The sequence below is a fragment of the Podarcis bocagei genome (genome assembly GCF_964188305.1).
Source record: "Podarcis bocagei genome assembly, chromosome: 5".
In the NCBI taxonomy this organism is placed as follows: Eukaryota; Metazoa; Chordata; class Lepidosauria; order Squamata; family Lacertidae; genus Podarcis; species Podarcis bocagei.
In genome coordinates this window covers 90,938,625-90,963,298 of record NC_138129.1, presented here as the reverse complement: position 1 = coordinate 90,963,298, position 24,674 = coordinate 90,938,625, and the positions used below count along the sequence as shown (strand labels likewise).

The window sequence follows — 24,674 nt, the reverse complement described above, 5'->3', positions numbered from 1 at the left end:
GCTGTTAAGTCCAAGCTGGCATAATGAATTGCATGATGCAGCACATGCAAACTATTTGAATGGCAATGTCCATCAACTTTGGGAGTTCTCGGCCCCCTCAAAGATTTTTTTTTTGGGGGGGGCAAAGGGACCTCGGCCCCTAGGAGTTGGCTCCTATGAAAGTGAGCCTGGAGCAAGGATGATAATGAATGAAGCGTAAACATTGGCAGCATTAAGATAAATTCAACAGTGTAAATAAGTTTTGATGGATGTAATAATGGAATACTGAATGGTTTGGTTTATATAAAATATGCAGGGATTTAGGTTATGCAAAATGAACCATGGAAAGGAGGAAGTCAAGGATATTTTAAGATTAGATGTGTTTGCGCGAGTGTGAACGTGAAGAGAAGGGAGCTGGCCCCCGTTTTAAGAAGGATTTCCTTTGTCTTTTTTCAGAAGCCCAAAGCCGGGCTGCCGGGGCTTCTCCTCTCCGCAGCCTGAGCGCCTTCTCGCGCCGCCTTAAAGTTGGAGGCAGCGGCCAGCTGACTTGGCCGGGGACTCCGCCCGCCCCCGCTCGGCTCGCGAATGGCAATTCTTCCCGGGCAGCCCGCCTGAGAAGGGGAGGAGAAAGACCTCAAAAGAAAAAGAGAGACACGGAGACGCAGTGCATGCGTGTGCGCGCGGCTCGCAAAGCGGAGATCTGCGCGCCACCGGAGGATCCCTGTGCGCTCCAAGACGGCGCTGCAACTGTAAGTAGGGCGACTTTGGAGAGGAAGGAGGCGCGCGGGGGCGCACGGGGCTTCCTTACTGAGGTTTGGGTTGGGTTGGGTTAGGGGTGGTTCGTTCGCAAGAAGCTGGGACGGGAAGGAAATAAGGAAGCGCATCGCCCGGTCCCTTAAAAATAACTTGAGAGGAAGGAATGCAAAAACGAAACACTAATTCTGCGAATTATTTTTGCAACAGCTGGTCAGATTGCGATTGGCACGGGCTAGAGGAGATGTTTGGGTCACCTGGGCAGTTGCAAACGGGATAGGCTCTCATGCCTTGGGTATTACGGAGCTTTGATTTGTTGTGCTTATTTGCGTGGGTCAAGGATGGGGGGTGGGGGGTGAGGTTGCATGTTATTTACCTCTCTAGGGACCAGAGAAAAGTAAGGAGCCTGTCATTATGGAGCTAATAATCATCGATTTGTAGAGTTGGGAGGGACCACGAAGTCATCTATTGCAACCTCCCTTTACTTCAGGAATCTTTTGCCCAACGTGGGGGTCGAACCCACGATCCTGAGTCTCATGCGCTAACCACTGAGCTATCCCAGGTGCACCCCAGCACGTGATGCTGTTCTCACGTGCTTTCGTGGGGATGGCGATCAAGCGCGCAAAGTATCCACAGCCTCCCTTTCTACGCGAGGGCAAGCCTCTGTAGGGTGGCCTCAGCTTCTCCGCCTGCAAAATGGGAAGAAGCGATTCGATTAAAAGCCGCCCTTAACTGATGAGAGGCAAGCGCACGCATGCCTTGGGCTGAAGCAACTGCTGAGCAGGGAGACTTCAGGCCAGGAGGCAAAAGGTTTCGCAACGGCCACGGAGATGTTTTAGAAAAGGAGCTGGCAGTTTCTTCATTCGCTCTGCGCAGCTTCCTAATGCAAAAGGAGGAGGGGGGGCGGGGGAAGCCAGGATTTTTGAGCGTGAAATTGAAAATATGCCTAGTGCGGAGAGAGCATTTCTGTCACTGAGACTGCAACTCGGCACACACCAAGAGGAAGTTAACCCCGAGGAATACGTGCTAATATTGTTTGATATCTGCATCTGCTTCCTCTAGCATCCACATAATTTGTATATTGCTTGCGTGTTCTTTCCCTCAGTTTATCTGGTGACCCTGATGTTCACATTCCAAGCGTGACTTCATTCTCCTTTGATAAAAAACAGCATGCAATCTAATATTAATATTTGCATTTCTAGGTGCTGCAGGAAAGACTCAGGAATAGTGTGCAAAAGAGTTTTAATGCCTGAGATCTCTGAGTGGAACGTAGATTTTCAAAAGTGTTTTCAGTGCAGGGCTAAACCCAAGCCAAGATGTGCAGCCTTATAACCTAAGGAGCCCTAGTCTCTGTGGCAGGCCCATCTGAAATAATTGTGCATTTTAAATTTATTTATTTTAATTTTGACTTTACTCCACCTGTCCTCCCTGACCTACGTTGTTCCTTCCTCCACCCACTTTTTTCCTCACAACAACCCTGTGAGGTAAGTTAGGCTGAGAGAAAAAGAGATTGGCTCAAGGTCACTCCAAGTGGGCTGTTTCATAGCTGAGTGAGGATTTGAAACCAGGCCTTCCTGATTCTAGTCAGACAGTCTAACCCAGGGATTGGGAGCAGGTAGATCTTCTGATCTTTAGGCATTTGGCAGTAGATCAGCAAGGGTTTCCCACTCCTATTAATTTAATACAGTGGTACCTTGGGTTACAGACTCTTCAGGTTACAGACGCTTCAGGTTACAGACTCTGCTAACCCAGAAATAGTACCTTGGGTTAAGAACTTTGATTCAGGATGAGAACAGAAATTGCACGGCGGCAGCAGAAGGCCCCATTAGCTAAAGTGGTACCTCAGGTTAAGAACGGACCTCCAGAACGAATTAAGTTCTTAACCCGAGGTACCACTGTAATACCAAGCGAAATGGCAAGTGAAAACAAAAACCTGTGACTTAGCCTTGTGCTAATTGCTTGTCAACCTTTCTGTACCTCTCCTTACTGCAATTTTATGAATGTAAGTTGGTTTGCATTTGACCAATTCTTTTGGCACTTCCACTGGCCTGTTGGGGAGTTTGGTTCTCAAATCCCTGATCTGTTGCAACTCTGTAGTCAATTCGTACTAATACACACAGGTTATTTTGCTGTATGCCTTCTGGCATGCGTAGGCAAACTCGGCCCTCCAGATGTTTTGAGACTACAATTCCCATCACCCCCGAACACTGGTCCTCTTAGCTATGGATGATGGGAGTTGTAGTCCCAAAACAGTTGGAGGGTCAAGTTTGCCTATGCCTGCCTTCTGGGATACAGTAGAGGAGTGGCTCCGCCCCCCCTTTTGCAGCTGGCTCTGATTGGTAGTTTAAGCAGAAATGCAAACATAGCCCGAAAACCTGCCCACCCTGCTCTAACCACAGCACCACATTGGCATAAGTAGCGCCTCTAAGCTAGTTGCACATTTAAAGGCACAGATGCTGCCAATTCATAGAGTGATGCTGGGATAATGAACAGATTCAACAACTGCATCCTTAACTCAGGGATGGGAAAAGACATCCTTGGACCACAGCTTCCATCATTCAAGACCATTGGCTGTGTTTGCTGGGGCCAGCTAAGAACATCTGGAGGGCCACAGGTTCGCTACTCCAGGGCTGCGGGTGGCGCTGTGGTCTAAACCACTGAGGCTCTTGGGTTTGTCGATCGGAAGGTCGGTGGTTTGAATCCCCGCGATGGAGTGAGCTCCCATTGCTCGGCCCTAGCTTCTGCCAACCTAGCAGTTTGAAAGCACACCAGTGCAAGTAGATAAATAGGTAGTGCTGTAGTGGGGAAGGTAAACGGCATTTCTGTGCGCTCTGGTTTCCGTCACGGTGTTCTGTTGTACCAGAAGCTGTTTAGTCCTGCTGGCCACATGACCCGGAAAGCTGTCTGTGGACAAACACTGGATCCCTCGGCCTGAAAGTGAGATGAGCGCCGCAACCCCATAGTCACCTTTGACTGGACTTAACCGTCCAGGAGTCCTTTACCCTTATCTTTTTTAAAAAGCTCCAGTTTACTTTTTCTGTTTTACACCGTTAATAAAACCTCTCTTTGGTGTGCTTGAGACTAACTTATAAATGAAAAGGAGAAGGCTGTGGTCTTTGGTAGTCTTGCTTCTTTACTTCTAACAGTTGTTGTTGGCATAGTATTAATGACATCCTGCAGATGCCCTGGGGCATTTTGTTCTCCTTTGATGTCATCGTCTGTCTCAAGAGACAATGCAGTGCACCTCTGGGAGTGAAGTCAAACCAAAGTGACCTCTCCAGGGCGCAAGCCTGGGCACTGTGTGTGGAGGTCCTGGGCTGCGCCCTCACTGATGTGGTTCAAAATAAAGCAAAGCAAGACATATGAACAGCAGCTAAATCAATTAGATCAGGCTTCCTCAACCTTGACCCTCCAGATGTTTTGGGCCTACAACTCCCATGATCCCTAGCTAGCAGGACCAGTGGTCAGGGATGCTGGGAATTGTAGTCTGAAAAAACGTCTGGAGGGCCGAGGTTGAGGAAGCCTGAATTAGAAGGTGTGGAAGGATATGAAAGACCTTGAAAGGATTTGAAAGACCTACACTGGCTCCCAGTACGTTTCCGAGCACAATTCAAAGTGTTGGTGCAGACCTTTAAAGCCCTAAACGGCCTCGGTCCAGTATACCTGAAGGAGCGTCTCCACCTCCATTGTTCTGTCCAGACACTGAGGTCCAGCGCCGAGGGTCTTCTGGCGGTTCCCTCACTGCGAGAAGCCAAGTTACAGGGAACCAGGCAGAGGGCCTTCTCGGTAGTGGCACCCGCCCTGTGTAACGCCCTCCCACCAGATGTCAAAGAGAAAAATAACTACCAAACTTTTAGAAGACATCTGAAGGCAGCCCTGTTTAGGGAAGCTTTTAATGTTTAATAGGTTATTGTATTTTAGTTGTTGGAAGCTGCTCAGAGTGGCTGGGGAAACCCAGCCAGATGGGCGGAGTATAAATAATAATTAATAATAATAATAATAATAATAATAATAATAATAATAATAATAATGTAGCACAACTAAGAGTAAAAAGGAACCCATGGAGGTGCGGGGAAGTCAAACAATGTAGAAGGATAATGAAGAATATTGTGACATGGATGTACTCATTTATTGTAAAAGCATAAAAAAGGGATATTTGGCACTAGTTTGGTTGCAGGAGTTGCCAGAAGTAGGCATACAAGGCGCTATCCAACTGTTTTAGGGACTCCACTCCAGATCTGCTAGCATTTTCTTCTCCCAAAGATACCCCACAAGGCAGCGGAGATTTAGGATTAGAGTTTTCCTTCTCCCAGATGGGCTACCTTCCAAGGTGGATAAGCCCCATCTGCCCCTCATTTCCCGCTACAACATGTGCTGAAACCACCTTCTTGACCGTTGGACCAACTCTTGGTCTCGTCCGCTCAGTCTGCTGCAGCCTGTCTTTGCACACAGGGGAAGTTCCTAACTCACCAAGAGCTTGAGACCCATTGGCTACCATCACCTGGTTTAGCCGACCAATCAAAGCCGTTCCAGGGATGTGGCCGCTGTCACATGCTGGCAGCTTCCAGGAGCCACAGGTGAGATCTGAGTGCATGGTGGGGACCAAAGGTGGTCAAAATCCCCCAATAGATGGACTACCCCACCCTTTGCACCCCATTTTGTTCTCCAAGTACAGACAAAAACTGCTTTATTTAAAGTAGTGCTGACAGCCACTAGCTTAGATTGTTATAAACAAAATATTGGGCAAGTTCATGTAAGACTTGGTCTGTCAAGAGGTATTAGTCATGGGGGCTAAAGAGAATTTGTGTTCAAAGCAGATTTTAGGGGCAAGTAACAGTTGAAGGTTGTTACCTTGATGCTTTGCTTGTGGCCGTCTTAGAGGTAAAACGGTGCTAGACTAGATTGACTGGTTCTGATTCAGCAGAGATCCTGTATGGCAGGTTGTCCGGACTTGTCTTGAACTTCTGAAACCTAACTGTTGTCCACTTCTGCCCTGAGAGTTGGTTTAGGGTGAGGGTGAATAAATTATTTTTAAAATGATTTTAAAAAAATTAAAAAAATCAGATTTTAAAAAATTTAAATCAGATTTTTTTTAACTTAAATTGGATTTTTAAAATAAAATGCTTTTGGAGGAAAAATCTGCCTAAATTTCGTTTTCTATTTAAATTACATTATAGTCCAGAGGCTATTCATCAGGAAATAAGTTTTTCATGTGTGCTAAAACTCAGTCTACATTTTTTGTTTTTGTTTAACCACATTAGTTAACAAACATGGATACGTATGCTAAAATGTTACTGTTTTAGTTAAATAAATTGTTTAAATTGTTCTTCAGGGAATGATCATTTTTCTCCTTCCAATAAGGTGCAGCAGAAAAGTTGTCCAAATATAAACAGTTAACTTATTAAACCCCACCATAATTTCATAATCATCTCTCTATGTATTTCTAAGAGTATAATCAAATCAGTAATTTTTGATATAACTGTAAAAACTACCCTGAAAATTTATTATTCCAGAAATGACACCTTCATCTGGTTGTAAATATTAAGATTATACCAGCAAGAAAGAGTCTTTCTGTAAAAAAATAACGATTTAAATCAAGTCTTACTGACTAGCGTTTTAAATCGTGTTTTAAATCAATTCGATTTAAATCAAATCCACCCTGTTTAGGGCACAGAATTCTTTTAAACAAGTGCAACCAAAACTGCATACCTGATAGACGAAGTGGCGGATCAAGTGAAATTGCTTTTGAGGCAGAATCGTGTATTGAATAGGTGAGGGTCCACTTGAGGAGATTACCTAGATCTCATTCTTAGATGGACTAGAGGCTTTTTCTGGAAGAATTCTTGGGACTGTGCATGGGGGTGTGGAAGCATATCCAGAACACTAAGTGGTTTAACAGCTATTCCCTCTTCCCATGGGATTGTGGGAATTGTAGTTCTGTGAAGGGGAGGTCCTGGGTACAAAAGCAGCATCTCATGTCTTCGTAGAAATCAGTGGGTGAGAGCCACAAATTGCTTAAACCTCTTCTTTGCTCCCCCAAGGAATCTTGTTTAAGTACTGTACATCATTGTGCTGGCATAGCTTTATTGCCTGGTACAAAATGCAGCCTTAGGACTATTATTTATATTTATTTAACGAGATCCGGAGGGTGGCAACGCGAGAACGGGGCCTTCTCTGCAGTGGCTCCCCGTCTGTGGAATGCTTTCCCCAGGGAAGTTTGCCTGACGCCTTCATTATACACCTTTAGGCGGCAGGCGAAAACTTTCCTTTTTAACCAGGCCTTTGGCTGATCTGATTTACATCCTATGCCCCTTTAAAATGTTTTTTTTTTTTGGGGGGGGTGCTATTGGGTTGTTGTTTTTATTTTATTAGGTATTTTGTGGTTTTATATCTTTATTTTATTCTGTGAACCACCCTGATACCTTTGGGTATAGGGTGGTATATAAATTCAATTAATAATAATAATAATAATAATAATAATAATAATAATAATAATAATAATTAATTACATTTATAGAATCATAGAATTGCAGAATTGCAAGGGCTCACAAGGGTCGACTAGTTCAACTCCCTGCAATGCAGGAATCTTTTGAACCCACAACTCTAATATCACATTTATCATCTTCTAATAATAATAATAAATTTTATTTATACCCCGCCCTCCCCAGCCAAGACTGGGCTCAGGGTGGCTAACAACCGATATAAAAACAAATTGATTGAAATTGTTGTTGTTGTTTAGTCGTTTAGTCGTGTCCGACTCTTCGTGACCCCATGGACCAGAGCACGCCAGGCACTCCTGTCTTCCACTGCCTCCCGCAGTTTGGTCAAACTCATGCTGGTAGCTTCGAGAACACTGTCCCACCATCTCGTCCTCTGTCGTCCCCTTCTCCTTGTGCCCTCCATATTTCCCAACATCAGGGTCTTTTCCAGGGAGTCTTCTCTTCTCATGAGGTGGCCAAAGTATTGGAGCCTCAGCTTCACGATCTGTCCTTCCAGTGAGCACTCAGGGCTGATTTCCTTCAGAATGGAGAGGTTTGATTTTCTTGCAGTCCATGGGACTCTCAAGAGTCTCCTCCAGCACCAGAATTCAGAAGCATCAATTCTTCGGCGATCAGCCTTCTTTATGGCCCAGCTCTCACTTCCATAGATCACTGCAGTGGTACCTCGGGTTACATCAAAACATTAAAATGCAGCCTCGTTTCAATGGAAACTCAAATCAAAACCTTTTTTGGGGATGAAAACATCAGGTCTTCACCAAGGCTAAGGATCTCACTAAGGATCTCAATGTGGTGTGGCGGTTGACAAGGTGCCCCATGATATTCTTGTAAAGAAGCTGGTAAAATGCGGTCTTGACTATGCTACCACTCAGTGGATTTGTAACTGGCTGACTGACCGAACCCAAAGGGTGCTCATCAATGGTTCCTCTTCATCCTGGAGAAGAGTGACTAGTGGGGTGCCACAGGGTTCTGTCTTGGGCCCGGTCTTATTCAACATCTTTATCAACGACTTGGATGATGGACTCAAGGGCATCCTGATCAAATTTGCAGATGACACCAAACTGGGAGGGGTGGCTAACACCCCAGAGGACAGGGTCACACTTCAAAACGACCTTGACAGATTAGAGAACTGGGCAAAAACAAACAAGATGAATTTTAACAGGGAGAAATGTAAAGTATTGCACTTGGGCAAAAAAAAAAATGAGTTGGCACAAATACAAGATGGGGGACACCTGGCTTGAGAGCAGTACATGTGAAAAGGATCTAGGAGTCTTGGTTGACCACAAACTTGACATGAGCCAACAGTGTGACGTGGCAGCTAAAAAAGCCAATGCAATTCTGGGCTGCATCAATAGGAGTATAGCATCTAGATCAAGGGAAGTAATAGTGCCACTGTATTCTGCTCTGGTCAGACCTCACCTGGAGTACTGTGTCCAGTTCTGGGCACCACAATTCAAGAAGGACACTGACAAACTGGAACGTGTCCAGAGGAGGGCAACCAAAATGGTCAAAGGCATGGAAATGATGCCTTATGAGGAACGGCTAAGGGAGCTGGGCATGTTTAGCCTGGAGAAGAGGAGGTTAAGGGGTGATATGATAGCCATGTTCAAATATATAAAAGGATGTCACATAGAGGAGGGAGAAAGGTTGTTTTCTGCTGCTCCAGAGAAGCGGACACGGAGCAATGGATCCAAACTACAAGAAAGAAGATTCCACCTAAACATTAGGAAGAACTTCCTGACAGTAAGAGCTGTTCGACAGTGGAATTTGCTGCCAAGGAGTGTGGTGGAGTCTCCTACTTTGGAGGTCTTTAAGCAGAGGCTTGACAACCATATGTCAGGAGTGCTCTGATGGTGTTTCCTGCTTGGCAGGGGGTTGGACTCGATGGCCCTTGTGGTCTCTTCCAACTCTATGATTCTATGATTCTATGGTTCTATGGTGTACAAGTTCATCTTCAGAACAGCTTTGTGAGGTAGGTTAGGCTAAGAGATGCTGACTGGCTCAAGGTCACCCAGTGGGTGGGGATTCAAAGACTGCTCTCCCAGGATTTTGCTCTCCCAGACTAAGTTGCACATGCTATGTTAGACCTGCAGTTTGCAGCCATGCCTGTTTTTTTTAAATTACTTTAATTAATTAGAGGAAGAGGAGGCGGGTTGTCATTGGACCACCACCAGCATGCAGGGGACAGAGGTGTAAGCCTCAAACCCGTTTGAGGGGGTGGAATTTTGTCCTGGATGTGTTGGAATGGGATAAACCACCTCTTCTGCCAGTCTCTATGGTCCCAATGATCGTTGGCTCCAGTGCCTGTAATTAAATAAAGTAAAACACAGATGTTTCTGCTTACTGCACAAATTAAAGTTAGCACCTCGTTTGGCCTTTAGCGTCAGCTGTTCAGCAATGTTCAATTTATGTGGGTCAGTAATAATCTTATCCCCCCTCCTGCCCCAACCCCATCTCATCTCTTTTGAGGACATCACAGCAGTTCAGCAGCGGAGTGGACTAGACAAAACAAAACATTATAATATTTAACATGCATTTCGCTTCATTCAATAAGATGGTCTTCATTAAAATTGACAGACTCAATGGGTCGGGGGTACTTTTTTTAAAAAAAGTCATCTACATTGTGTTGATCTGTAAAAAAGGAATATTGATAACTACATTTTTTAAAAAAGCTTCCTTTCAGTGGCCTGATTCAGCTCTTTCACCACTGACGTGAAACAGTTTATTGTGAAATATGAAGAGAAGCAGCAGGATGATTCGATGAAGAAAGAGTCTTACAAAATTTCCTGCTTCGTAAATTATTTGTGAGGGAGAGAAAGACAGCAGCTGCTGATGGCTTCTCAAAGATACCTTTGTAGTTTAAAGCAAGCTCACAAGTTAGGTGGGAATTATGTTCCTCAGATCACCCCTAAACATAGCTGTCAACGTTTTCCTTTTCTTAAGGGAAATTCCCTTATTCCGAATAGGATTCCTCGCAAGAAAAGGGAAAAGTTGGCAGCTACGCGCCTAAAGCCCAAATGGTGTATAGTAAAAACACATTGGATGCAGTGGGGTGTGGGATTACCGAAGTTTCTTTTCTTGGAAGCCTGCCCCTTTCTATTTATTTTCTTCTTCTTCTCCTTCTTCTCCTTCGCATATAAAGCTGAATGTGCACAAGTTAAAATCACAAAAGTTGCAAACTAAAGCAGTGCTTCTAAAAAAAATTGAACTGCCTCCACCAGGTTGCACTGCCTTCTGGAATTGCCTCCTAAGACTCTGATGAAATTGGGAGAGCACTACAGTCAAACCTCGGTTGTCAAACTTCATCCGTCCCGGAAGTCCATTTGGCTTCCAAAATGTTTGACAAACCGAGGCACAGCTTCTGATTGGCTGCAGGAGCTTCCTGCACTGAAGCGGAAGCTGCGTCCGGCACCCAAGCGGCTAGCAACGCTGCTGGTTGGGGTTTGACTGTACTTTACAGTGGTACCTCAGGTTACAGACACTTCAGGTTACATATGCTTCAGGTTACAGACTCCAGTAACCCAGAAATAGTACCTCGGGTTAAGAACTTTGCTTTGGGATGAGAACAGAAATTGCACAGCAGTGGCGTGGCGGCAGGGGGAGGCCCCATTAGCTAAAGTGATACCTCAGGTTAAGAACAGTTTCAGGTTAAGAACGGACCTCTGGAACGAATTAAGTTTTTAACCCGAGGTACCACTGTATTACAGAATCAAACTGCTTCAGCAGTCATTCCTCCTCTAGGAATTGCAGTTTTTGGTGTGTGTTGGGATCGCTAATACAGTGGTACCTCGGGTTAAGTACTTAATTCGTTCCGGAGCTCCATACTTAACCTGAAACTGTTCTTAACCTGAAGCACCACTTTAGCTAATGGGGCCTCCTACTGCCGCCGCACCGCCAGAGCACAATTTCTGTTCTCATCCTGAAGCAAAGTTCTTAACCTGAAGCACTATTTCTGGGTTAGCGGAGTCTGTAACCTGAAGCGTATATAACCCGAGGTACCACTGTACAGGCTTCCTCAACCTCGACCCTCCAGATGTTTTTGGCCTACAACTCCCATGATCCCTAGCTAGCAGGATCAATGGTCAGGGATGATGGGAATTGTAGTCTGGAGGGCCAGTTCTTTCTCCCAGAGGAATTGCCCCATAGTTTTAGAAACTAGGCATTAAAGAAGAGATGTCTTTTTTAAAAAATAAAATAAAATCTCCAACTCATGGAGTTCTTAAATTTCTAAAGAAATGTTGTACAGTGGTACCTCGGGTTAAGTACTTAATTTGTTCCGGAGGTCCGTACTTAACCTGAAACTGTTCTTAATCTGAAGCACCACTTTAGCTAATGGGGCCTCCCGCTGCTGCTGCGCCGTCGGAGCACGATTTCTGTTCTCATCCTGAAGCAAAGTTCTTAACCCGAGGTACTATTTCTGGGTTAGCGGAGTATGTAACCTGAAGTGTATATAACCCTGAAGCGTATGTAACCCGAGGTACCACTGTAAAAGGAAAAATAGCCCACCTATCATTCATCTCCTGTCATACTGCTGCCAGGTCAAAATAAAAAAATTCCTTCCAGTAGCACCTTAAAGACCAACTAAGTTAGTTCTTGGTATGAGCTTTCGTGTGCATGCACACTTCTTCAGATACACTGAAACAGAAGTTGCCAGATCCTTCTATATAGTGAAGGATCTGGCAACTTCTGTTTCAGTGTATCTGAAGAAGTGTGCATGCACACGAAAGCTCATATCACTATATAGAAGGATCTGGCAACTTCTGTTTCAGTGTATCTGAAGAAGTGTGCATGCACACGAAAGCTCATACCAAGAACTAACTTAGTTGGTCTTTAAGGTGCTACTGGAAGGAATTTTTTTATTTTGACTATGGCAGACCAACACGGCTACCTATCTACTACTGCTGCCAGGTGATTGACACGTGGACAGGACCACCTGCCTGTCAAAGATGGCCAGTGTGGGTAGCAGTAAAACCCTGCCCATCAGCCGATGGGTGAGAGACCAGTCCTGCTTTCTCCAGAAACAGAGTTTTGTGTGGGGAGCAAGTGTGCACAGCAGAACCAAGCAGGACTGAACCCTCTGACCCTCAGGTGATGTCATCTGGTTGATAGGTAGTTAAAAAAAATGGCTGCAAGGACCAAGCTGGAAACTTGGGCAGGCCAAGGTTAGCATGTGGACTGAGGATTCCTAGCCTTTGAAATGCATTCCACTTCATTCTGCAAATTCCTCTACATTTAAACGGCCAGACTAGATCCTTTTGGAGTACAGAACTTTGTTTTAGCTTTGCCTATGCTGTGCTAAAATTTTATTTAAAATGACTAGTATCGGTCTATGCCTGGCACAGATACTGAGTGCTTATTATCTAAAAAATAACACTTGAAAAAATTGAGTCTTTTATTTATCTCAGTCGCTATCAAAAGCAGAACATACCTGTCAGCCAGGTATGTGGTGCAATCCTTTACACGTTTACTCAGAAATAAGTCTTGCTGCGTACAGTGGTGCTTATTTCCAGGTAAGTGTGTATAAAATTCCAGCCTAAGAGTTTCTGGAAATGCCCTTGTCAATTGGCACTGTGCCACAAGGTACCCCTGGTAAGCAAAATAAATAAACTGTTGTGTTCATGTGATGCCAACCTCAGCTCTTACTATGTAAGGAAAAGGATAAGTACCAGTCTGTATTAAGGAGTAGCAGCTGATTTGATCTTTAGTAATAAACTGCGGAATGATCGCTTTGTAGTAGCCCTAGGTTACAACAACGTGTTTCAACAAAGCTGCCTCATCTTCCTTCACATATCTTATTATTACTCTTCTTTTATTATTTTCCTGCTCAATTGATTCTATTTTTATCCAGATGCGCTGTGCCAATAAGGAATGAAAAGCATCTGTTTAAGAGGCAGGGGTCTGGTATGCCAGTTCACTCGTGAAAGATCCTATTGAAAGCTTTATTTATTTTTAGACAATCGTAGAGGTAAAAATGTTCTATAAATACCAGGTACAAGATAATTCCCCATCTCCAGACTAAGATATAGTTGGTTCCCCTCTCTGTCCCTCTCTAGCTATTGTTGCACTCCAATGCCCATCATCCCTAGCTAGCAAGACCAGTGGTCAGGGATGATGAGAATTGTAGTTTGACAACAGCAGTTGGAGACCCAAGTTTGAGAAACGTGACTCTACAGCCATTTACAAACTCACAAAGTTACCATGCAGGTGAGAGTCCTAGCTCCATGCTGTTGCATCACCAGTTCAGACCCATTCCAACTCTTTGAAGGAGACTTATATGCAGAATTTATCATGCAAAAGGCTGGGATGGATGAATCCCTAGCCGGAATTAAAATTGCTGGAAGAAATATCAACAACCTCAGATATGCAGATGACACAACATTGGTGGCAGAAAGTGAGGAAGAATTAAAGAACCTCTTAATGAGAGTGAAAGAGGAGAGTGCAAAATATGGTTTGAAGCTCAACATCAAAAAAACGAAGATCATGGCCACTGGTCCCATCACCTCCTGGCAAATAGAAGGGGAAGAAATGGAGGCAGTGAGAGATTTTACTTTCTTGGGCTCCATGATCACTGCAGATGGTGACAGCCATGAAATTAAAAGACGCCTGCTTCTTAGGAGAAAAGCAATGACAAACCTAGACAGCATCCTACAAAGCAGAGACATCACCTTGCCAACAAAGGTCCGTATAGTTAAAGCTATGGTTTTCCCAGTAGTGATGTATGGAAGTGAGAGCTGGACCATAAAGAACGCTGATCGCCGAAGAATTGATGCTTTTGAATTATGGTGCTGGAGGAGACTCTTGAGAGTCCCATGGACTGCAAGAAGAGCAAACCTATCCATTCTTAAGGAAATCAGCCCGGAGTGCTCACTGGAAGGACAGATCATGAAGCTGAGGCTCCAATACTTTGGCCACCTCATGAGAAGAGAAGACTCCCTGGAAAAGACCCTGATGTTGGGAAAGATGGAGGGCACAAGGAGAAGGGGACGACAGGACGAGATGGTGGGACAGTGTTCTCGAAGCTACCAGCATGAGTTTGACCAAACTGCAGGAGGCAGTAGAAGACAGGAGTGCCTGGCATGCTCTGGTCCATGGGGTCATGAAGAGTCGGACACGACTAAACGACTAAACAACAACAACAACATGGGACGCGGAGAACTGTTTTTTATCCGTGGAGGCTACCCACACATTTTGGAAACTTGATACTTAATTTTTTAAAAGGTTCTAAAATGTGCACAGAATCAGCATGTTTAGAAAAGACACCCCAAGTCACACAGTTGCCTTTTGTGAATGGATAAGACAACTGCGCTGGGCCTTGGTGGGGCGGCAGAGCTAAATGCATCCTCGCTGCACCCCTTGCATAATAATTTTGCCGGAGAGTGAATGCCTGATGCAGCCAAATCTTGGGAGAGAAATGTGAGGTGCAAGTACTGTACAGAGTCCTCATTTCTCACAGGAAGTTGCCTCATACCAAGTTGGGTCATTTGGTCACTAGCTCCGTAACATGTGCACTATTTTAACAGCGACTCTCCCAAGATTTCGGATGAAGCTTTCCCCAGCCCTATTTGGTGATCTCAGGGGTTGAACTTGGAGTCTTTGGTGTTCAAACCGTGTGCTTTGCTCCTGTGCTGTATCTCTTCTCATTGGGGCCATGTTGACACAGTTAAGATAATTTCGTGGTGAATTCTACAGGTGAAACTCGAAAAATTAGAATACCGTGGAAAAGTTCATTTATTTCAGTAATTCAACTTAAAAGGTGAAACTAATATATGAGATAGACTCATGACATGCAAAGCGAGATATGTCAAGCCTTTATTTGTTATAATTGTGATGATCATGGAGTACAGCTAATGAAAACCCCAAATTAACAATCTCAGAAAATTAGAATATTAAATGAAATCAACACCAACACCAGCTGATGACATGGCTCCCCAAATCTCTTTTCTGATGAGAGCAGCTTTTGCATCTCATTTGGAAACCAAGGACCCAGAGTCTGGAGGAAGAATGGGGAGGCAAACAATGCCAGATGCTTGAAGTCCAGTGTGAGGTTTCCACAGTCTGTGTTGATTTGGGAAGCCATGTCATCAGCTGGTGTTGGTCCACTGTGCTTCATTAAGTCCAGGGTCAACGCAGCCATCTACCAGGAGATCTTGGAGCACTTCATGCTTCCTTCCGCAGACGAGCTTCATGGGGATGCTGACTTCATTTTACAGCAGGCCTTTGCTGATTTCATTTAATATTCTAATTTTCTGAGATTGTTAATTTGGGGTTTTCATCAGCTGTACTCCATGATCATCACAATTATAACAAATAAAGGCTTGACATATCTCGCCTTACATGTCATGAGTCTATCTCATATATTAGTTTCACCTTTTAAGTTGAATTACTGAAATAAATGAACTTTTCCACGATATTCTAATTTTTCGAGTTTCACCTGTATGTTACATTATGGAGAGCCTGAGAAACTCAAGTTCTAGACAGGCTGAAACTTTTTGACATAGTTCCACTTTCCTAACTGGTTTGGTTATGACGACTAGCTTTATGTTGGAGACTTCTCTTTTTCTGAAGCATTGATTAGCTGCAGTTTAAAGGCATCCGGATACAGGAGTATGAACATGAGGCTCATGCATGCTCAAGGTTTTGTTTGAATTGCTGTCTTCTGAGGCAGGGATGAGGAAATGCACACGTGAACCAGATCTGCCTCGCATTTTACGCTGGCTGCTTTGTTTCCCAAAACAACATTTTTTTTTCTATGGAGGAGATTCATTTGCCTCTTCACGGCAGGGGTAGCTAACCTTTTGCTCCCCAGATGTTGCTAGACTACAACTCCTATCATCCTTGACCATTGGGCATAATGGCTGGGGCTCATGGGAGTTGAAGTCCAGCAGTATATAGAGGGCCACAGGTTAGTCACCCCTGTTTCAAGCAGAAAAAGCTTATCGTACTTGTTTTGAAAACGTTGCACCCTTTGATACATTTTTTTAAATAATAATTTTTATTAAGCTTTCCATTTAACAATCCAATCATATCATATTGATTATTCCAAATTATACCAATACGTATCATAAAGTCCAAATATTTTGCCAAATTATAAATTTTTGTTGGGGGTTCCCATGCTTCGAGTTCAGTAGGGTCCGATCATCTCAAATTTCTGCTGCTTTTAGTGTTCGCCAGTCCCATCTTTCAATCTTCTTGTTACCCTTTTTCTTCTTAATAGCCTCTGAGCTGTTTCCACAGGCGAGTTAAAGTAAGCAATATTATGCTTCTGTGTGAACTTTGTAAGGCTCTCCTTTTTTTTTTTAAAGCTGGTAAGTCTTTTATTTGCAATAAATCCTCACACGCTGATCCAAAAGTCCTCCTTGAGTGGCAGACGCCATATTTCTCAGTTCTGATGAAATAAAATCTAGGCGTTTGCTCAGAGCCAGTGTGGTGTAGTGGTTAAGAGCGGTAGTCACGTAATCTGGGTAACCGGGTTCGCGTCTCCGCTCCTCCACATGCAGCTGCTGGGTGACCTTGGGCCAGTCACACTTCTTTGAAGTCTCTCAGCCCCACTCACCTCACAGAGTGTTTGTTGTGGGGGAGGAAGGGAAAGGAGATTGTTAGCCGCTTTGAGACTCCTGAAGGGGAGTGAAAGGCGGGATATCAAATCCAAACTCTTCTTCTTCTTCTTCTTAATTTTCCCAGACAAGCCTTTGATACATTTTAAGGTGCCAATACTCTTTGGTCCTTCTTTGTGAAGTTGGTTGCGTGTACAAAATATATTTAGGTGTTTTCAGAGAGATGGATCTTGCAAGAAAAGAGGAAACACAATTCGACATATCCCTCGGTGTGCTAGGGAATGGTATATTTGGCTTGGATTTGTGTTCAGATTTTAATTATGGGCTGATGCACAGATTTTATGGAGATAAACTTGGGTTTGCTACTTCAAGTGCTTGGATTTCTAACGACTTTTTATTGCTGCTGTTGAGTTATTTCTCGCTGCCGTTTTAACATTAGATTGTGTGGGATATTTTACAGGGTTTCATCTTCATTGCTAGCTGCCTTGAGCTCTCTGAAAGCAAGGCTGGGTTTAAGTGTTTTAAATAAGTATGTTGTTCTCTGACTTAGACCAGATCCATTGAAACCGGTGGTTTCAGTTGGTCATGATTAACTTTAATCCATTGGTTTATTTTGTGTATGACTTGGGTGGACTCTGCCCATAATATAAAAACATCTGCTCATCTGAGAGCTGTAGCTACTGCAAGGAGACTAATGTTACATTGTGCTCGTCTGTTTTTTCTTTTTGTTGGATATGTTAAGTTTAGCCCTTTGTTCTTTGTTTGCAAATATTTGCATCCATAGACAAAAGAAGTATATGGGACGCGGGTGGTGCTGTGGGTTAAACCACAGAGCCTAGGACTTGCTGATCAGAAGGTCGGCAGTTCGAATCCCTGTGACGGGGTGAGCTCCCGTTGCTCGGTCCCTGCTCCTGCCAACCTAGCAGTTCGAAAGCATGTCAAAGTTCAAGTAGATAAATAGGTACCGCTCCGGCGGGAAGGTAAACGGCATTTCCGTGCGCTGCTCTGATTCGCCAGAAGCAGCTTAGTCATGCTGGCCACATGACCCTGAAGCTGTACGCCGGCTCCCTTGGCCAATAAAGCGAGATGAGCGCTGCAACCCCAGAGTCGGCCACGACTGGACCTAATGGTCAGGGGTCCCTTTACCTTTACCTTACAAAAGAAGTAGCTCAAATGTATCACTGTAGCTCCATTTCCCAGAGCCAGAACTCTGGAGGTTTCGTCCAAGTTGTTGATTCCTTATGGAATCGGCAAAATAAATTACAGGTGGTGACCATTTTAGGCGTGTCCAATTGACGTGTGATCGCCAATGCGCGGGTCCTTTTGGACTTGGAAGAAGGCAGATCAGGGACGGAATGGGGTGGGGCAGAACAGAATAACAGGGTGTGGTTGGTCACTGCCTGTATTCAGACTATAAATATGGACACATTTATAGGCTGGCATGAAAAATGTACAATTTTTTTGGATTTTTTTAAAATAAATTTATTTATTTGGTTTTTCAGATTAAAATTTTACAGTCATATATCAAACATAGATCATAAAAACAAAATTCCAAGGAATCACCTGGACTTCCATCCTCCCCTTTGTTGGTCCTATTTATTACTCATTTCCTCCTGCATCTTTTATGATGATCCAAATCTTTTACATCTCCATTATATCTAAATTTCACTATTAAACTACAAGTGATATTCCAATCCTACTAACGAGTCACTAAAAAGAAATGAAACTGGTACAGCCAACACTGTGATATATCTTGCATTGAAGAGCACATGAGGGGGTTGTATAGGCCTATCTTTCACTACCACATGTGCCTCAGAAAAGCCCCACTGGCCAGCATATTCAAGGGCCATGTTCAGAGGCCCTATGCATATCCATTTGTGTGTGTGTAACACAGTTACTGAATGAGTGCCTGTGATGACTGTGGGGGTTGTGTGTACCTGTGAATAGCACTCAAGAGAGTTCTAGTTTGGCTTCCTCTCTGTGGCATGAGGGCAGCTGGGCCAGTCTCTAGCATACAATTTTATCGTAATCAGCACCACAAAACTGCACACTCCTTTCTCCATTATGGTATAGAATAATTTTACAGTGGTACCTTGGTTGTTGAACTGCTAGATAGGCGAAGCATAACATCTTGCAATCAGATGTAAGCTTTTTACCTGCTCAGGTTTAGTGCAGTTCTCGCTTTCATTTTTTCAAACATTTGCGCAATAACCTCAAATATTTATCAAATATCTACCTCAGAAATCAAATACCTTGTTTCATAAGTTGACTTCCCACCCTCATTTCCACAGTGTTTTTATCCAAACCTTTTCTAGTGCATTAAATCTTTATCTATTACAAAAAAATTATCTATTGCAATTATGTTGTCATTCTCCTTCTGCTGCTTTTATCTCAAATCCTGCCTGTGATTTCATCTGGCTGTAATATTTTTTAATTAGTTCATCATTTTGATCTCTTAATTTCAGGTTTGCCATTACTTTCAAAAGCCACTCTTCCTTTGTTGGAACCTACTCACCTTTATTTCTGTGCATATAATATTCTAGCAGTTAGGTTTAGTGCAGTTCTTTACCTATCTCTTATTGCATTTTAAGACATGCTTAATTATTCACATTTCAACATGGTGGTTGCCTAATTGGTTTCTTAGCCAACAAGTTAGGCAGGTCTTAGCTGAACCCAAATACCTTGAGCAGAACAAAATTTCAAGCTGCTCTGCATCTTAAAGCATCTGAAGAAACCTTCTCAGACATTCTTGTTTCCAGCACATATTTTTAGGTGGATAAACGAGGTGTATAAATGCCAGCAATCTCTATTTTCCAAGTTTTTCAAAAATTGGCAGGTATTGTGTGTTTAAACGTGCCAGGGATCTAAGTGTCTCTGTGTAAAAGGTGCATATTGAGTTGCATTGTAAGATTTTGCCTAGGGTGCCAAAATACTACCAGTTGCCCCTGGGAATTTAATAACAGGTCTGGGCCCATGCCAAGGGCTGGAATTTATTGCCCTGTGGCTCCTCAGTTCCTGTTGCTGCAGTCAGTAATAAACACTACATAGTGCTGATGGTAGAAGCAGCCAAGAGCAAGTTGAAGCCAGCACTGCCGTTTTTCTTGGGAGATTTTTGCAGCAGCAATAAGCCCTTGTTAGCTTCCTCTGTGGGTTAAACCACAGAGCCTAGGACTTGCTGATCAGAAGTTCGGCGGTTCGAATCCCCATGACGGGGTGAGCTCCCGTTGCTCAGTCTCTGATCCTGCCAACCTAGCAGTTCGAAAGCACCTCAAAGTGCAAGTCGATAAATAGGTACCGCTCCAGCAGGAAGGTAAACGGCGTTTCCGTGCGCTGCTCTGGTTCGCCAGAAGCGGCTTAGTCATGCTGGCCACATGACCCGGAAGCTGTACGCCGGCTCCCTTGGCTAATAGAGTGAGATGAGTGCCGCAACCCCAGAGTCGGTCACGACTGGACCTAATGGTCAGGGGTCCCTTTACCTTTACCTAGCTTCCTCTTCTAACTGAAGAATGAAAAAGTGAATGCTGGATTGCTCATCATTTGCCAGATTTAAAGGTGGCGGCCTTATTCTAGCTGTCTGTTATAACAACCCAGCCCCTTGTAAGCTGCAATAGCTGGGGCTCTTCTCATCCCAGAGCTATGTGTCATTCTTGGATTACACAATTTATGGACCATTTCCCTACAAAACGTAACCATGATTCAGCCTTGAGGTCAAAGCTTGTGTCTGTCAGGTAGGGTGGGGGAAGCCCCCCGTCACCATTTGTAGTAGATTTCCCTGCAGATGTGATTCCTAGCACGATGTGATTTTGGAAGAGGAGTCAGCAAGTCAGCCTTTTACAGGTTTTAAAAACAAGGCAGCAGATAAACTTCCACATGTTACTGATTTCTTCCGGTTCTCTTTTTGCGGGGGAGGAAAGCGAGAGGAATCAAGTTTTTACGTGTTTGGTGAAGTTAACTGTTGCGGACTTTGAGGAAACAGAATGCTGTCGTTTGTAGAGCAGAGAGGCAAAAGTGAAATTAGCATTAACAAAACGTTGGGCCAAAGCCTGAATTTTAGCGTTTTTGATTTGTCCTGTGTGATAAGAATTTTAAAGTCTTAGATATATAATAAATGTTCATAAATGTACCAACCAAGCACGTACATAGATCAGCACAGGAAGACCGACGTGAAACCATTTTTGATTCCCAAACTGACCAAATATTTTCTCTGCAAGGTCAAAGGAAAATGGAAAAGCCTCCCCATTGTCTTTTCCTTCACAAATCCTGCCGTAAGGGTATGTCTGTCTGTGTTTGAATAGGGTGAGCCTGTGACCTGGCTCAGGAACTAAGTATTTATCATTACAAAAGACTGGCCAGGCTCCCCAGGGTATCCAATCAAGTGAGCATTAACAGGTAACCTGTCAGACGAGATAAACAACAAACTCAGATTTCTGCTGTAGACCGCCTTTTCTGTGATGTAGGTATGATGTATCTGGGGGGTGGCGGTCTTTGGTTACACCCCTTCTATGATGTATGTATGATGTATGGAGGGGTGCTCTGGAGCTCCAGGGCAGGGAATTTAAAATGTCTATATAAGGCCTTGCGCACCGTTGTTTGAGGTCCTCCTCCTTTCCTGTGTGTGAGGGGAGCTCCCTGTTGCAACAGATCAATAAAGATCAGGCTTACTAGCTGCTTTGCTTCTCAATATTCTCCGGTTGGCCTCTGTTATTTTCTCCTAAGGGCTCTATACGGACTCTGTACAGGCTCTTGGATACCCCATAAGGGAAAAAGGGCAGATTGATTTTGTTTACAACACCTGTCCCGAGGATAAGCATGCAGATGTGATGATATGTGAACCTGGAAGAGAAAAAGGCCGAGACGCAAATCGCTGTGCAAGTTGCGTCCAAGTTGTGAAATGTTTTGCTCCCTCCCAACCCCCTTGAACTGCCAACTCCAGTGTTGTATCATAAACTGATTTTGGAAAGCCCTGAAATAGTTTCAAAACAGTTTGCCCTGTGGCTGTGGGGAGCTGCTGTCTTAGAATCATCGGATTTAAAGCCCTAATCCACCCAGAGGAAGCAATAATAGCAGTTGATTACGTTATATTCAACATCTTATTCAACATCTTTATCAACGACTTGGATGATGGACTCAAGGGCATCCTGATCAAATTTGCAGATGACACCAAACTGGGAGGGGTGGCTAACACCCCAGAGGACAGGATCACACTTCAAAACGACCTTGACAGATTAGAGAACTGGGCAAAAACAAACAAGATGAACTTTAACAGGGAGAAATGTAAAGTATTGCACTTGGGCAAAAATAATGAGAGACACAAATACAAGATAGGGGACACCTGGCTTGAGAGCAGTACATGTGAAAAGGATCTAGGAGTCTTGGTTGACCACAAACTTGACATGAGCCAACAGTGTGACGCGGCAGCTAAAAAAGCCAATGCAATTCTGGGCTGCATCAATAGGAGTATAGCATCTAGATCAAGGGAAGTAATAGTGCCACTGTATTCTGCTCTGGTCAGACCTCACCTGGAGTACTGTGTCCAGTTCTGGGCACCACAGTTCAAGAAGGACACTGACAAACTGGAACGTGTCCAGAGGAGGGCAACCAAAACGGTCAAAGGCCTGGAAACAATGCCTTATGAGGAACAGCTAAGGGAGCTGGGCATGTTTAGCCTGGAGAAGAGGAGGTTAAGGGGTGATATGATAGCCATGTTCAAATATATAAAAGGATGTCACATTGAGGAGGGAGAAAGGTTGTTTTCTGCTGCTCCAGAGAAGCGGACACGGAGCAATGGATCCAAACTACAAGAAAGAAGATTCCACCTAAACATTAGGAAGAACTTCCTGACAGTAAGAGCTGTTCGACAGTGGAATTTGCTGCCAAGGAGTGTGGTGGAGTCTCCTACTTTGGAGGTCTTTAAGCAGAGGCTTGACAACCATATGTCAGGAGTGCTCTGATGGTGTTTCCTGCTTGGCAGGGGGTTGGACTCGATGGCCCTTGTGGTCTCTTCCAACTCTACGATTCTATGATTCTATGATTCTATATGCATCATTTTGTTGTCCAGATTTAACATAGGTACCCCTCTCAAGTATCTTTGGGAAGACTTCATCTTTCTTTCTTTCTTTCTTTCTTTCTTTCTTTCTTTCTTTCTTTCTTTCTTTCTTTCTTTCTTTCTTTCTTTCTCTCTCTCTCTCTCTCTCTCTCTCTCTCTCTCTCTTCTCTTCTCTTCTCTTCTCTTCTCTTCTCTTCTCTTCTCAGAAGCGATGCTCTACTTTCCTGTAGGACTTTTGGATACTCTGGGCTTACAGGCATTTGTGAAGCAGTAAAGGTAAAGGGACCCCTGACCATTAGGTCCAGTCATGACCAACTCTGGGGTTGCGGCGCTCATCTCGCTTTATTGGCCGGCGTACAGCTTCCGGGTCATGTGGCCAGCATGACTAAGCTGCTTCTGGCGAACCAGAGCTGCGCATGGAAACACTGTTTACTTTCCCGCCGGAGCGGTACCTATTTATCTACTTGCACTTTGACGTGCTTTCGAACTGCTAGGTTGGCAGGAGCAGGGACCGAGCAACCGGAGCTCACCCCGTCGCAGGGATTCAAACCGCCGACCTTCTGGTAGCAGGACTTATATTGCTATTGGGAAGCAGTCGTAGGTCTTAAGAAGAGCTTTGCAGAATCACACCAAAGGGCCGCCCAGCGGTTCTCAGCCTGTGGGTCCCCAGATGATGTTGGACTACAACTCCCATCACCCCTGAGCTCTGGCCTTGCTAGCTAGGGATGATGGGAGTTGTAGTCCAACAACATCTGGGGACCCACAGGTTGAGAACCGCAATGTGCTGTTCTCACAGTGGCCAGCCAAATGATTTGTCTTAGCTTAACATGGGCCATTGTGGAAGGGATGGAAAGTATGCTTCCTAGTTAATTTAGAATTGTAGAGTTGGCAGTGATCCCAAGGGTCATCTAGACCAACCCCCTGGAATGCAGGAATCTCTGCTAAAGCATCCATAACAGATGGCCAAGAAACATATACCCAAATAACTTCTTGGGTATGGGGAACTAGGTGCACAGATCTTGGTTTCCTAGCTGGAATCACACACTGTTCCATTGCTGTAGTCAATAGGCTTGCTTATGTGTCATTTCTGTGTAGAAAAATGGAAGAAATGTTCTGAAAGCCAATTTGGACTGATCGCCACGCTACACCGGAAGGTGCAGAAACCTTTCCCAGCCTGGAGGTGGCATTCACTTCTGGCCAGCCTGCCAGGGACAGAGGCAGAATTAGTTGGAGCAATTTACACAAATCTCCCCTTTCATACACGAGGCTAGTTTTTGTGCACGCTCGCATGCCCTGCTCTATTATCGATGAAGCGGTTTGTACATTTTTTCAATTTATTTTAAAAATGTAACTTTAAGACGACATTCCTAAACGCTGGATTGAAGTGTTCTGGAGCTGAAATGAAGTGTTTGTGCAAAATAGATTAAACGCTGGCCAAGAAAGCTAAATCCCGATTGTAAAGCAGTTCATGAATTGTGTGAGCTGCTAGCTCCATCCAGTGGTCCAAACAAAATGGCTGCCACAGGTTGCCTGCCTGTACCCGTGCAATTCTAGTAGGTTTTCTGTCCAAATTGTGCAGAGATGCTTGCCATCCTTTCCTTCGCTCTTGGCGCTGTTACTTTGCCCTTCCTTACAAAAGCGATTCAAGGATTTCTTCACTGATTAGTTAGGTTAGTTTGTGCCCATTGCTGACTCCAAAGCATACATTACTTGGACCAAAAAACCCCCTACTGTTCCGATTCATTCAATCTTAAATTTGATGTATGGCATTGTGTGGTAATGCAGATTCTAAAATACAAAGAAATACAGTACATCCTATGCCCTTTTAAAATGTGTTTTTTTGGG

General features: G+C 44.1%; 1 protein-coding gene across 1 annotated transcript in view; it reads left to right on the top strand.

The window, feature by feature from the left end:
- Positions 1-608: 608 nt before the first annotated feature.
- PLA2G4A (phospholipase A2 group IVA) overlaps positions 609-24,674 on the top strand; it is a 90,363-nt gene continuing 66,297 nt past the window's right edge. Inside the window, exon 1 of the mRNA XM_081194385.1 lies at positions 609-728. The gene's annotated coding sequence lies outside the window, so the exon portion shown is untranslated. The remainder of the gene's footprint in view (positions 729-24,674) is intronic.